Source organism: Desmodus rotundus, chromosome 6, assembly GCF_022682495.2.
Source record: "Desmodus rotundus isolate HL8 chromosome 6, HLdesRot8A.1, whole genome shotgun sequence".
Classification (NCBI taxonomy): domain Eukaryota; kingdom Metazoa; phylum Chordata; class Mammalia; order Chiroptera; family Phyllostomidae; genus Desmodus; species Desmodus rotundus.
In genome coordinates this window covers 113,172,243-113,187,519 of record NC_071392.1, presented here as the reverse complement: position 1 = coordinate 113,187,519, position 15,277 = coordinate 113,172,243, and the positions used below count along the sequence as shown (strand labels likewise).

General features: G+C 44.1%; 1 protein-coding gene across 6 annotated transcripts in view; it reads left to right on the top strand.

Moving 5' to 3' along the window:
• RALY (RALY heterogeneous nuclear ribonucleoprotein) overlaps nucleotides 1-15,277 on the top strand; it is an 81,484-nt gene that overhangs the window by 22,695 nt on the left and 43,512 nt on the right. For 5 of the 6 annotated variants that reach the window (XM_045194566.2, XM_045194568.2, XM_045194565.3 and 2 more), the window contains exon 2: nucleotides 13,860-13,936. The exons of the other annotated variant lie outside the window; for it this stretch is intronic. The gene's annotated coding sequence lies outside the window, so the exon portion shown is untranslated. The remainder of the gene's footprint in view (nucleotides 1-13,859; nucleotides 13,937-15,277) is intronic. 6 annotated transcript variants of the gene reach the window in all.

Sequence of the window (15,277 nt, the reverse complement as noted above, 5' to 3'; positions counted from 1 at the left end):
GATATGTTTTCCTCACCTTTATGAACTCCTATACAGTTTGGTGCTAGGTACACAGAACAGAAGTCCTCCTCAGATGGAAAAGTCACTTATCAAATACCTACTGAAGTGTTAAATATTGGGTTAAGCTGCTTTGTATGTTTATCTATCCTAACAACCTACTGGGATAGGTTGGAAAAGGAAACTGAAGCTCGGAGAAGTGAAGTGACTTGGCTGCCTTGTGTCACATAGCATGTTCTCTGTGATACTACACTACAGCATTTCTGAGCATTTGCAACAGCGATTCCAAGCTGATGGACTGTTTTCAACCAGGGCCATCCCTTATTCTTCTGTAGACTGAACTGGAGTTCAGGCCCTCTCCCTGGAGCCCTCCAAAGATTGGAGGAAATTCTTTAAAACCAGTGGTGAGGAGGATGGGGAGAGATGCTTTGCTTGCTTTTGCTTTCTCATCTCCTTTCCAAGGTCCCTAAGGAATGAGCAGGCTCTAATGGGAGAGATCAATCATCATTTGGGATCAATGGGAAGGCTTCCTCCTGCATGCAGTGCAGTCAGGTTTCTTAACTGGCCCTGTTCAAGGAGGGGGAAGGGACTCACGACTGGATATTTCTAGGCATTATAGAACCTGTGTGCTTAACATGCTCAGCTACCAGTGTAGTCAGACCAAATTCTCCCTGTGGTTGTGTCATTCAACAAATATTTGTTGAGTATCTCTTATGTGTCAGAACATGCCAGTGGTAAGGATCCCCAGATGAAGACCCAGTCCCTGCCCTGAACAACCTCACCATCTAGCATCAGAGTCAAACAAAAAAACCAAACTGCAGTATTCTGTATGTTCCTTAATAGAGGCATGTATGAGGGACTTAGGGATTACAGAGGCATGAAGGTGGGCTTTCCTGAAGGAGGTAACTTTGATCTGTGCTTTGAAGGAAGAATTAGAGTTGAGGCAGGCAAGGCAAGGAGGGCACTCCAGACCAGGGAACTAGCATAAAGATGCGTCCACAAATTCTTCATAACGGGTTGGACATTGGCAGTCTCTGGCATGTAACAAATCAGATTGGCAGTCCTCAGCCCTTGCCCCTTGCCAGACTTATGGCTGTAATAGTAACCATCGAATGACAGTAACACAGGAGCAGCAGGTGGGGAGAAGGAGGTGAATGTATAGGCAGACGCCACCTGAAACTTAGTTTCGGGAAGGAAACTAAGGGGGGAAAGCTGATGAGCAGCAGCTCTGTCCTCTGAGCCAAGCTTGCAAAGGTGCTGGATGGGGGTTCTTGGCAGTGGTTTGAAAGCTCATCTAACCCAGGCACATGACTTTGCTTCTCTGATGGCAAAATCCTCTGTTCCACTCAGCCTGCCCCCTCCTTTCTGTGTTCTTTTAAAAAAATTAATGGAATCTGTTCAAAATACCCCTGAAATGAAATTACATTTTTAACTCTAATTACCCTAATTAAAACCTGACAGTTGTAATCCTGGAATGGCAGATATGCTAAGTACCCCATGCCTGTGACAGACTCACCCACCCATATGGAATGTTTTCTGTTCTTGGCTTAGGAAAAAAAATCTTGTGTGTGGGTATTGGTGGTGGTTATTGTTCTCTGCCCCCCTACCCCACCATCAGCATTTTGGTCTTTGGTCTCACAGCTTCCCCAGGCTAGCATACCCATACTTGTTGGCTACAGGCTTGCCCAGGACCCCTTATCTCAATAGGTGTCCCTTTGTATACAGAGATGATGATCCTGATGACTCCTACCACATACCTTTGAGTTCTCTCTTCATTTGAGGTCAGACTGCATTGCATACCTGACCCTTTCCTTGGGTGAAATCCCCTGCATTTGGGGACTAAGTATCTGTTCTTATTAGAAGGCTGTCTGCTGATCTGGATCTGGGTTCAATTTATGGCTGATATACAATTTGAGGTCAGGGACAAGGAGCTCTGAAAATAGGATCTTCTCTTTGTACATCTCAGCACAAGCTAGAGTCACCTAGTGAAATGTCTGGTCTTGGCCCTTATCTTAACTATTTACCTGACCAGACATAAGGTACATGATGAGGAGGGAGAGGGGGCAACCCTTGAAGCAGACAAATCTCCATTGATGCTATGAGTCATCTCACGGTTCTGTTAAAACCAAGTGTCCCCATGCTCTAGTAACTTCTGTGCAGCCTAGAAGCCTGATCTGTCAGCAGACACTGGGTCCTATGTTAGGTACTGCAAGAGATACAGAATTGAGTAAGATACAGTCCTTGTGCCTGAGAAGCTTAGAATTGTGGGTGAGTGGGGAGGCAGTGGTGAATGAATGACAGCCATATATGTACGACTAATTAGGTAAGTCAGAACAAGCAAAGACTTCTCACAGGTGTTGGCATTTAAGTTTGTCACTGAATAGGCAATATTGGCAGAGGAAGGGAGAAGGGCATTGCAGGTGTTAGGGAACAGCATGGGGAAAGGTAGCAAGTTGCTAGGTGACAGCTCACTGTGATTGGAGTACAGTGCAGGGAAAGATATGGTGGAAGATGAGGGTAGAGTTTAAACTTTATCCTGTAGGTAGGGAGAGCCATTGAGGGGGTATGATAAGTTAGGAGACAGGGTGATGGGAGATGTAGATTACAACAGGTGTCAGGAAACTGGGCTGTCGACTCACTCCAGTCCACTGCCTCTTTCTGTAAAGTTATATTGGAATACAGACACACTCATTTCTTCATCCATGACTGCTTTCTTACTATAGTGGTAAAGTTGACTCTACAGAGATGGGTACAAGCCCACAAAGCCTAAAATACCTACTGTTTAGCCCTTTATAAAAAGTTTGCTGATCTCTGAGTTAGAAGCAAATTATGAAAGTTCCGTAAGAGAAGATAAATATCAAAACTAGGCCTGAACGATTTGGAAGTGTCAAATGAGACTTTTCAGAAGAAGAGACAGCATGATTTAGCAGAGAACACCTACTTCTCAAAACTTTGTAAAGGTCAAATAGGCTGAAAGTCACCATGGTCACAAAAGGACACAGGCAAGTCCTGATTTGCCCTTATTAGCTGTGTGACTGTGCAAATCATTAACTTCCCATACACTGGGTGAATATAGTGAATAGAACAGCAACAATGACAACAAAAAGAATGAGGAAGAAAAGAATCAGTTTCTTCCTCATGGCACAGAGCTCTTAGTCTGCCACTTCCCTGTACTTCATTCCCAGTTTAAAAGTCTGCAGGCTGCCCTGACCTGTATGGCTCAGTTAGTTGGGCATCAATTTACAAAGTGAGGGGTCGCCAGTTTGATTCCCAGTCAGGGCACATGCCTAGGTTGCGGGTTTGGTCCCTGGTAGGGGCATGTATGGGAGGCAGCTAGTCTCTTTGTCTCTCACCTTGATGTTTCTCTCCCTCTTTTTCTTCCTCCCTTTCCCTCTCTCTAAGAATAAATAAATAATATCTTTAAAAAAAAATCTAAGGGCCTAGAAAACCTGTAACATAGTTTGAGTTGATTGGGGGTGGATGTGCAGAGGATTTTCATCACCCAGAGCAGTTGGTGTTATGGAGAGGGGCTCATGATACTTGGAGAACACCCTGTACCCTTCCCTGATTGCTGGTAATTGTTCTGGCCAGATTGAATTTATTTCTCGCCATTAACCTCCAGAGCATATTAGACTCCTGCAAAACTAAAGGCTGGATCACCTCTCCCAGCCAGAAACTGTAAGGTCCCTTTGACCTCTCTTATGTGCTTTTTCCCCGCCAACTACACCATACCTCCTATGCCTCACTCCTTTTTCCTAGAATATTGTGCATTTATCCTGTAGAATAGGAGAAAAATTGGATGAGGAAACCCAGTGGTGGGTTCCCAACTCATTTCTCCTTTCAGCTTACTGTGTGACTTTAGCCAATTTCTTTCAAATTTCTGGCGCTTCTGTAGGCTCCAGTACAAATGACTTTAGCTGCTTCTTGGAATTTGGGATTTCTTCTCTAAGACCCAACTTCAGAGCACAGCCTTTCCCCCTTTTATTCTTTTTCCCCATGTTTTCCCCTTTTGCTTGAAATTCACTACCTTTGTAGTCATATCTTTAGCTGTTTTTACTGGTGGGGTTCTAGGAACTGGCACTAAGTCTAACTATTAAAGTGAGACAGACCCTGGGGATCAGGTTCAGCCGACCCTAGAGGTGTTCAGCAAGGCACGATGTCTCTAGAATTGGCAGTCTGTTTCAGTACAGGTAAACATTTGGCCCTGGGCATCTATGATACAGTAGAGGAAAAAGGGCCAGGCAGTGATTCAGGTAATTTACATGCTTTTTTTTTTCTTTTATCTTATAACCTTATTCCTGTTTTAGAGTTGCGGGAACTCAGTGACTGACTCATGAAGGATACAGGGATACAACTAAATATTCCCTGTTCCCAAGTAGGGGAGAGTGGTAGAGGAGACAGACAAGTAAACAGAGTGGTCTAAGTTCTAAGGGGATACATGAGAACACTTAATAACAATTCCTAAGGATACCCAGAGCCAGGGCTCAAACCCATGTCTGTCTGCATATTTCTACTATACCATGCTGCCTTCCCTACAAAAGAGTAGAGAGATTTGGCCCATTCAAGTGCAAGGCCAAGTTGGCAGGCAATCTCCAGGAGTATCGCCATTGGTAGGGAGGCCTGGCCTTGGGATTCAGAGCTAGACTTTAGTCCTAGGAGGGCCTGAGGTGTTAGATGACTAAGGCAGGGGCTTTCATATGGACCTGGGCCCATATAACATGTGATTTTGTGCCCTCCAGAAGTAAAGCCTGGTGGTCAGTGCTGGCAATATCCTGGAATATCCTGGAATATCACAATATCCTGGAGTACCACAGAGTCAACTTTTTGGTACAGGAGAACAGGGAGGAAGAGCTGATGTCCAGGGCCTATGGGTAGGGGATGAGAGTTTGGGCTAAGATTGTTTTAAACATTTCCTTCCTAGAGTCAGAATTAGTTTGAGGACTGGCTTTGAGTTACTGAATCCCACCTGAAATGATAGGGTAGGGGAGTGAGCAGGGCGGGGCGGGGGGGGGGGGGGCAGATTTTAGAGACTTCACAGGAGCCAGTCTTCAGGTTAAAAAGATAAAGCCTTGTTAGAGTCTACAAATTATTCCAGTTTAAACACTTGAACTCAGAATAGCCTTTGTAAATGCTGGCTCCTTTCCTCAGGGACCCTGTCTTCCTTTTTCTCTGACCGAGCATGGCTAGACAGGCTGGCCATGGCTAGTTCTTGGCTGTAGCATCCTTTAGTCCTGCTATTTCACCTTGGGTCCTCTTCTGTGAAGCCCCTGATAGTGTTAGATTCAGTTTTTTAATCTGTGAAATAAGGGATTAGATTAGCAAACTGAGGTCTTAGTGTTCTATACTCAGGAGCTCCCTTATCCACCAGATCTGAAGTTCATTCTTAAGGCTAACTCCAGCTCCCACCCTTGGTATCTGATGGTCTTCACATAACTGAGCTGAATCCTACTAAAATTCACAGATTCTTTTTTTTTTTTTTTTTGCCTGACCATCTACTTGCGATTTTAATTTGGGGGTAAAATTGTCATTATCTCTCAAATCCTGGCCTTCCAACTGAAATTGAGATTCTTGGGTTGAGTCCACATCTGCAGAGCATTGTCACTGCTTTTTAAAAACCTTTTCAAAAACCAGTATGTGAACTTGAAACTTGGAGTTCCAGGCTCCACACTGAAGATACCTCCAAAGACATTCTCTCCTGTTGGAAGTCCGCACAATGTGGGAAGTGCCCTGACTGGGAGTGAGCAGGCTGATTTTGGTCCTGCCACTGACTTCCTTTTATGACTCTAGACAGATAGTCTCCTCACTTTGGTCTTACCACCTCTTTTGTAAAGTGTCGGGGCCTCTTCCAGCTCTAGTCCCATCAGGGACAGAAGGCCATCTTCTGTACAGTTCAGTTGTAGAGAACAATCTGACCCAAGCTCTGTTGGTTACAGATTATAAAGCCTTAGATTCTTGCTTCCACCTCAGGAGGGGGAAGGGGAACCATCCAACTGTCTCGTTAGCATGGAGGAAAGAAAGCAGTAATTACTTGTGCCTCCCTTGATCATTCCTGTGGGTTGGTTCTTCTATGGAAGGAGGAGGGGGAACTGGAGACAGTTTCAGCTGAGAAAGGAGAAATGCTGTTAGCTGCCCAGAAAATGCAGAGGCAAGAATGATTGTCTTGCATGTCTGTTATATTCTGGACATTCCTCCAGGCAGCCTAGAGTTTGCCTGGGTTGAGTTTTATCTATTTATGGCATGCACAGTGTTCTCATAATTGGGCATGGGTTGGGCTCAAGAGCCCTAATGTCTCTTGTCATTAAGAAACCAGCTGCCCTCTAGGGCCTTTTGTGATATGCTGGGCATCCTGAGACTATCTTTTTTGGGTAGCGGAGGAGGGTTTTACTGAGCCATTTCATGACCTGGCTGTATTTTTATTATGTTTCGAGGTCATCTTTTTAAACCCCGTGGCAACACAACCAGTTGGTTTATTATGCCAGGGCACAGGCAACCACATAACAGAACCAGTCACAAGAGTCAAGGTCAGATATCCTTGTGAATGGGAGGAATGTGGTAGAACTGCAAGACCATGCATGGGGTTTGGTCAAGGCTGGGAAAAGCAAGCCTTATGAAGGTTTAGGCAGAGTTTTGAGGTTAGGGGGCAGCTGGAACAGAACTGACAAATAAATTGGCAAGTGTGGCTCCTGGGACAAGAGGTGTTTGCTCTATGGCCAATCTTATACTCCTTGGTGGATGTGGGCAGTTGTGCCCCAAGTGCTGGTTGTAGCGGAAATGGGTCTGAGGCCACCGGCAGGTGAGCCCTGCCTGATTGATCCTGGGGCTATTATGCTGTGATTATCCCCTGTGGTTGCTTCCTCCTGCCTTGGTTGCCACCTGAGAGGCCTAGAGAACCCAGCTTCCATCCTCCTTCCCCTCTTCCTGAGGAAGCTATCACTTCAGCAACACCTCTTTCAATCAGTCATCCTGCAGGCCCTGGAGATTGCTCTACTCTAAACAGCAAGGGTTTGATAGAGACAAGCTTTTTTTTTTTTTTTTAATGTGCTTTACAAATATAGGAGATGATTTCTTCTGTTAAAATCTCTCCTCATCCCCCTGAAGCACTCCCACTCTTTTGTGCCAGGCCTTTCACCTGGTTCCCCACCCTACCAAAAGCCTTCGATGTTCAGGTTCCAGTTCTTCCCCAGATTTTCTCTTCATTTTTGGCTTCTTTCCTCTAGTCACCAGTTGTGGATTCCTGGTTTCTGTATACTCCTGTAGAACCTGTTTCCTGTTAACATCTTTAATGGAGTGCTCCAAAATAATAGCCTGGCCCAAGGGAAGGAGGGCTTTTTTTCCAGACTAACTTGCATTCATCTGGGACATAGTAAAGTGTTTCCCAGAAATAGAGACAATATACATACCCAAGGACATAGTTCATGCTGATTCTTGCAAAGGTATTCATAGCATCATATTCCCTCCCAGAGCCTAAGGTGTTTTGATCAAGTATTTGGGTTCAGCCCAGGCATCTCTCATGGCTTCTTGCCTGTTTGTGATAACTATAGTCTTAGAACATTTTGTCCTTTAGGGCAAGGTATCCAGTTTTGAAAAAGCTTGACTCTTCTCTAACTGCAACAGTGAGCTGAAAACCGGGGAGGGCCTGGTAAGTTAAGTCCTGTAGCTCTGGAACCTGGTGGTGCACTTGCATTCCACCCCTGCTCATTTTTTCCCCGGGCATGCAAAACCAGTGGTTGCTTCATTGAGTACAAAATGGGAGAATTTGGTCCATTTCCTAAAACCTTTACTGTTGGTGCCTGCTTTGGTATGTGGGGGTTCCTTATTTTTGAGCAGAGAAAGTGCAATGTATATAGTACAAAGAACATAGTCTTTGGAGTCAGACCTGGGTTCCAGTAAGTTCTGTGCCCTGCTGTGTGGTTTTACACAATTAACTTTACTTCTGAGACCCACTTTCCTCCTGTAAATGGGGATAATTCTACTGACCTCAAAAGCTTATTAGGAATAAATGAGAATAATTAAGGCTTTGGGCGTAGGGTATGATAAATAACAGGTAAGGCAAATGTGCATTTCTTTCCTTTTTCCTAGGCCTTTTTATTGCTTCTTATTCATCCTGTCATAGTACTTAAATGGAATAACAATTCCTGTTATTGAGTCATTTATGCCAGGCCCTCAGCTAAGGACTTTCTTGTACTATCTCATTTATTTTTCCCAATAACATATTTGTGAAGCAGGAACCGTTTTAAACAAATACGGAAACTGTGGCACAGAAGGTAAGTACCTTGCCTATGGTCACAAAGGTAGTAGAGACAGAGCTGGGATTCAAACCCAGGTGTCTGCTTCTAGAGCCTGAGCTCTTCATCAATAAATTGGTCATTAATACTTTCCTGTTACTTTCCCTGAGCAGTTTTCTTTCTTCGTGGACCTGCTGGGATTTATGTACATATAGTTCTTGAGCTTTTTTAGTTACAGTTAGTACCTGGCTCTCTTGATGGAGGCACAGACAGTGATGTTGTGTTTGCCACAGCTTTTCTTAATTTTCTTCCACTCAGCAGATTCCTTCACCTGAAAGGTGGCATAGCTACCCCCTTTTATAAAAGAGACTATTCTCTCATTTCTTTTTTACTGTTCACATCAAACCAAATAGATTTCAGCAGTTATACTGTTCTTGTTGATCTTGTTTGCTCCATCAGCAGATTCTTCAAAAGATTAGGTACTCTCACCTTCATTTTACAGACACGGAAATGAGGGTCCAGGAAGGTAAAATGACTTGGTCAGGGTTACACGGTGAATTGGAAGTAAAGCTGGAACTAGCCTTTAGGTTTTCTGACTCTTAGCCCAGTGCTCTCTCTGCTAATTTAGTAAGAAGGAGAGATACGTGTGTACAGTATGCAGATAAGTCCTAAAGAGGGCTGAACTGTATTTGGACTTAGGATCTAGAGACTTCTGAAAAGGGACCTTGCCTTCTCCATCTATATCTTTACTCTAATTCATACACACACATTGGAGGAATTCAGGACAAAGGGAGAAACACTTTCCCCTTGGGGTTCAGTAAAGCTTTCATGATAGGGAGCTGTGGGGAAGGGTCCAGAGGATGTCAGTATCTCCTTATCCATAGGAGGTTCAGACTCCCAGGCAGGGCTTATTAGCCTGGAGTAACACTTGTAGAAGGAGCAGAGGAATAGCAGAAGAACCTCCACGTCCGATGACTTATACAGGCCGCAGCCTAAATCAGGCAAGGGTTGGGCTGGGGCAGGAAAGTGGTAAAAACTGAAAATTGGAGCCCTAAGGAGCTTTACTTTATTTCTCCTGACAGGTTTAGTCTGGGGTTTAGACAAGTAAGTTCCTTTCATTTAAAATTTGTAAAGAGGGATTCCTACTGCTGCTTTTAAAAAACAAACCAACCAAAATCCTTGATTCTAGAACCAGAAGGAAAAAGAAACCTTTCTCAAATGCCTCAGACATTTCACTCTTGTGCAGGCATCTTCTTCCTTTTTGTGTCCTTCTTTACCTTCTTTGTTTTTACCCCTTTCCTCTCTTTTCTCTGTTAACCACCCAACTCCCCTCCCTTTTTAAAAAAAGACTTTATTTATTTATTTTCCAAAAGATTTTATTTATTTATTTTTAGACAGGGGAAGGGAGGGAGAAGAGAAAGAGAAACATCAATGTGTGGTTGCCTATCATGCGCCCCTCACTGGGGACCTGGCCTGCAACCCAGGCATGCACTCTGACTGGGAATCGAACCAGCAACCTTTCAGTTCACCGGCCAGCACTCCACTGAGCCACACCAGCCAGGGCCCAAGTTCCCTTTTTATCCTTTTCTTCTCCTTGCCTCTTCCCTAACTCCTGAAAAGAAGAAGAGTATGAAGAGGCCATCTTTAGCCAACAGATTAGTAGATATTGATATTATAGATACTTGGGCTGAGAGAACATGGAGCGTGAGATTTTGGACTTGACTTTGAGACCTCATAAAGGTTGGTGGGACAGGTGTTTATTAATTTACTTACTCACATGTTCCCCCAAATAATTAGTGTCTCATACCTGTCAGGCTTTCTGCCAGATACTTGGACTATTCCATTTAATAAGACCCTAAGCCTGCCATAAGATCACAGTCTTATGGGGAAGACAGTGTAGCAGTAAACTTCCTTTCTCCCCTTTCCACCTCCCCCCTTCAAATCATTGGATTTTGAGGTAAAAAAGACATCCGTTTAATATGGTCCTCCTTTCATGTTGCTGCGTAATGAAGTAAGTAAGGAGCAAGCGCATAGGCTTTTGAGTAAAGTAAAGCAAACGTAGGTTCAGATCCTGGTTCTGCTGTTTATTAGCTGTTTGACCTTGAGTGGCATACTTAGCTTTGTCTTCAGTTACCTTTGCTATAAAGTGGGCCTGCCATAACCTGCTTCACAGATGATTATGAGGGTTAACAGCATAATACCTAGTTCAGTTCTTGGTACAGAGTAGCCTGAGCCTTTCTGTCACCCTGCATCAAGGCCTGGCTTAAGTCATCACTCCTCTGTGAAGCTTCTGAGGCCACCTCCAGTTAGACATTCCTTTTTCCCCTTTGTAAGTCGTAGCACTCTGAACTGTTGATCTGCCTAATATTGTAGTAGTCCTATGCACGGTTGACACAGTCTCACCCTGAACTACAAGGAGCCCAAGAATAGGACTGTTCTCATTCATCCCTGCATCCTCTATAACCCCTAACCCAGAGCTGTGACTGTGGCCAACTAGGCCTAGGAAATATTTTTTGATTGATTGGATAGAAGGTTTCTATATATATACGCAGTGTTTTGCAGCTGACAGAAAGAGCTGTTAAAGATCTGGCTGGGAGTCTTCCATCTTAACTCTTCCCTTTTCCTATTGTCACAAATTATCTCTGTTATAGGCAGGATGGGAGTTATATCCCCATTTTGTAGTTGAGGAATCTGAGTAGATTCCTCAACTACATTAGAGTAGAACCCAGGTCCCTTGTTAGGAGATAGCTTCACTATAAGATAAGAGTAACAGGAATGAGCCCTGACCTGTGTGGCTAAGTTGGTTGGGCATCATCCTGCAAAACGAAAAGTTGACAGTTTGATTCCTGGTCAGGGCACATGCCTATGTTGTGGGTTCGGTCCCTGTTCAGGGCATATAGGAGAGGCAGCCGATCCATGTTTCTCACATGGACGTTTCTCTTCCTCTCTTTCTCCCTCCTTTCCCCACTCTTTAACAAAAAGAGAGAGAACAGGAATGAGAACAGAATTCCTAATTGACTAGGTCTCTGTTCTCTGGAAGCAATATGAATCTTTCTTTCTTTTTTTTTATCTTTTATTTTTTAAATTCTCACCTGAGGCCATGTTTATTGATTTTAGAGAGGGGAAGGGAGAGAAAAACATGTTAGTTGCTTCTCGCTTGCACCCTGACTAGGGACCAACTCTGCAACCTAGTGTGTGCCCTGACCAGGAATCAAACCTGAGACCTTTTGGTTTATGGGACGATGCTCCAACCAACTGAGCCTATGGCCAGGGCAGCAGTATGAATCTTTACAAGCAAGAAGGAACAGGGAGACTGGCAAAGAGCCATGAGAAAAGGGGCTTAGGATAACTTCACTGATTTGCTAGGCTTTGAAGATTAAGGATTTGAATATGTACAAAGTACATACAAAATGCCTGAAGACAAGCATTCCAGGTGAGATAGTAGCATGGACAAAAGCGTGGGAGCCGGAAAGCCCATGACAGATGTAAGGCAGATGATGACTACATCATGGCATACCTAGGGAGTGAGGCTGAGGTGATTGGGAGCCGTGACATTTTTTTTCAGCAGGAGAGTGTCATTAGAAACATTAATCTGGCAGTGTGGGCCCAATGAGTTGGGGCAGAAAGGGTGAGGGAGACTAGTGGAAGAGAAACCAGGGAAGAGGCTACTGTAATAGTCTTTGTAATGTCAGTATATTTTTTAAAATATTCCAGCTGTGCAGGCAAGAGATAATGAGATCCTGAACCAAGAGGAAGTTGACACAGTAGGGAATAATGAAGAACAGTGTGGATATACAGCTCGTAGAGCAAAGAAAACAAAACAAAACCCCCCAGAACACGAGGACTTTATAATTTGGGGAATGGGGAAGGAGGGGTCAGAGAGCCTAAACATTTGGAGTCTAAATACTTGGGAGAATAGTTTTATCGTTGCTGAACCATGGAGGCTGGAAATAGGAGACGGGTTCAATTTATTGACGTGTTGTATTGGAGGTGCTGATAGGCCATGCCCTTTACCACCTGCCTAAGGCCTCTGCCTTTGTTCTTTGATCCAGGCCTACAGTCCTTCAGTTCCGAGTGTTTGCTGCTTTGTTTCAGGCCTGGAGCCCCCCACAGATCCCTCCACCTGTGTCTTTGAACTCCTCCTCTTTCCCTCACTGAAATAAGATAGTGCATGTAAGGTGTTTAGACTGGTATCTAGTCTAATTTCAAAGTGTACATTAAATGTTAGTGGCTATGAAATGGCTGTTGTTGTGGTTATCGTCACAGCTTTGTGATTACATAGCTAGAGAATTAGAGAAGCCTCTGGAATCACCTGGCCGAAGGACTCAGGAGCCCTTCAAATAATATTCGGTGAAAAGCCTGGACTGTAAGTAAATGGAGAAGATCTGAGGCTTGGGTGTAAATGGGGTCTTGGAGCCATGTCAGCTACAACTGGAGAACATGTTTTCTGACTTCTTTCTGCTATTTTTGAGAATTGGCATAGTGTGTGGTTAGAAGGGCAAGCCCTGGAGGTTGGACTTTGGGTTCATGTCCCAACTCTACCATCTGTTGTCTTTGTGACCTGGGCACATTTATTTAATTTCCTGGTGCCTTAGTTTTCCCATTAGTAAAATGGGGAATACAACAACACATCAACATTACAGAATTGTTGTAAAGATTACATGAGTTAATATAAACAAAGGGTTTACAACTGCCTGGCATGTGCTCCTATTCTCCTTACCCCAAAGTCATGTCTACTCCACATTCCAGGTAATATATATGGATTTCTGTGTTCTTCAACAACCCCACCCAGCAGAAAAGAGGATGATCAGAGAAACCTGAAACCAATCTCAGAGTACTTAAATTTGTCCCAGCTAGATTCCAGGTTATTTAAGCCCAAGAGTGAGATAGAGCAAGGGTGTTAAACTCATTTTCACTGGAGGCCACATCAGCCTCGCGGTTGCCTTCAAAGGGCCAAAATAATTGTAGGACTGTATAAATGTAACTATTCCTCAACTGTTAAGGAGTTGAAATTACATTCGGCCCTTTGAAGGCAACCGCGAGGCTGATATGGCCCCCGGTGAAAATGAGTTTGACACCCCTGAGATAGAGTGGGAAGTGTCCTGAAGAGCAATTCTTTCACTGATGTACATTAATATAGGGCAAGTCACCTAACCTCTGAGTCTCAGTTTTCTCATATTAAAATAAGGAGAATGAGTAATTCCTCCATGTATATTTAGTATCTAATTCTTCCCGTCACTACATTCTAGCTATATTGATCTTTCTCCTTAAGCATAACTAATCTATTTTTGCTGCTTGCCTCAGGGCCTTTGCACATGTAATTCCTTCTCTCTAAAACACTCTTGGCTTAGATCTCTGCAGATCTTACTCCAGTACTTCATTCAGGTCTCTGTCCACTAGTCACCTGTTGGAGAAGCCTTCCCTGACCATTTTATCTAAAATAGACCTCATTCTCAGTCCTTTTCATTTCTTCTTCCTTTGCTTTATTTTATAGCACTTAGCATGACCTGAAATTAAATATTTAATTATTAACCTATCTTTTGCTAAGATACAATACATGTGAGGGCAGAGACTTTGAGTGCCTGTACCTACCTAAGTTCTGAGCAGGACCCTGACTGACTTCCTTCTCTGTTATAGGTGATACCTATTCCCAGAGGCAGCTGGTGTCTGACCCTGTAACCCTAAAGAGAAAGTCGCTGACTGAGCTCAACCTGGTGAGTGAGGCAAACTCTGGTCAAGCTTGGGCCCAGACAGAGTAACTAGTTTGGGGCTTATTTTTACTCTCACTATAGATAACTTACAGGTGATTACTTTTCTGTTCCATGACTACGAGATTGGCGTTGGCAGCCTCCTGTATTGGGAGGAAAACTGACCTTGCTTTACTGGAGCTGTCACGGGATGGTTCGGGGTGAATTTCAATGAATAAGGCAAAGCAGGCTCAACCCCTATTGGCTTCTGCCAGCTGCTTTGTGCTGGAAGGGGAGGGGGGAACCTGGCAGCTCCCACAAGCCCTCTTAACATGACCTCATAGCCCTTAGAAACTTTCCTGATTTCAGTCTTGACTGTGCCCTACCAAACTCACAGGTCAGCTTTAGAAAATTCTGTAGTTTTGTCAGTCCTGCAAAATGTGATCATGAACAGTAGTAAGGATGGAGTGATCGAGTGGAACTTTGTGAATGGGAAGTCAGGGGAACTTAGGGGCAAGACGGCAGATGGTGAAACAGGAAGGGAAATCAGCACATTAAGAACTAGTTGTGTCCTGACTTGTGTGGCTCGGTTGGGTGGCATCCCATAAAGCGAGAGGTTCCTGGTTCAATTCCCAGTCAGGGCACATTCCTGGGTTGCAGTTTGGTCCCAGGATGGGGGGTGTGTGAGAGGTAATTGATCAATGTTGCTCTGACTTGCATTGGTATGTCTCTCCCTGTCTTCCTCCCTCTCTTCCCCTCTCTCTAAAAATAAATAAAATCTTAAAAAAGAAAAGAACTAATTGTGTTATGGATCTTATTTACTCTAGACAAAACCCCATTTTATAGATGAGGGGATTGAGGCTCAGGAAGCTAAAATAATTTGCCTAGGGCTCACATCTGGGCAAAGCTGATATTAGAACCTAGGCCAGTCTAACTGTAAATACCATTGTTCTCCCTGAGTTGGCAGGCTACCTGGTTTTTCTTATCAAGTTCAAGAGGACAGACCCCCTCAGGGATTCAGAAAGGAGGTCCAGTTATTTGAGGGCCCAGGAGGGCAGATAGGAGTTGGGGGTGGGGGTTCCTTCTGAGCAGTGGCATTTCTAGTAAGGGGCCAAGAAGTTAAAATATAGGAAGAACCCTTCAAGCAGGCAGAGGCCGAAGCTAAATACAGAAGAAAACACCTGTAACACATTGGGCCCTGTAAACCCTGGGGCCAGCACAGATAGATAGGAACCTGAGGAGCTGGGTTAGAGTTGAGAATCGTGGATTTTTATCTTCTCTCTCGATATCTGCCCTTGAACAATCTTCATTTTCCTATTTGTAAAACTGGAGTGCTTCCCACACCCCCACATGTCTATCATGTGTACA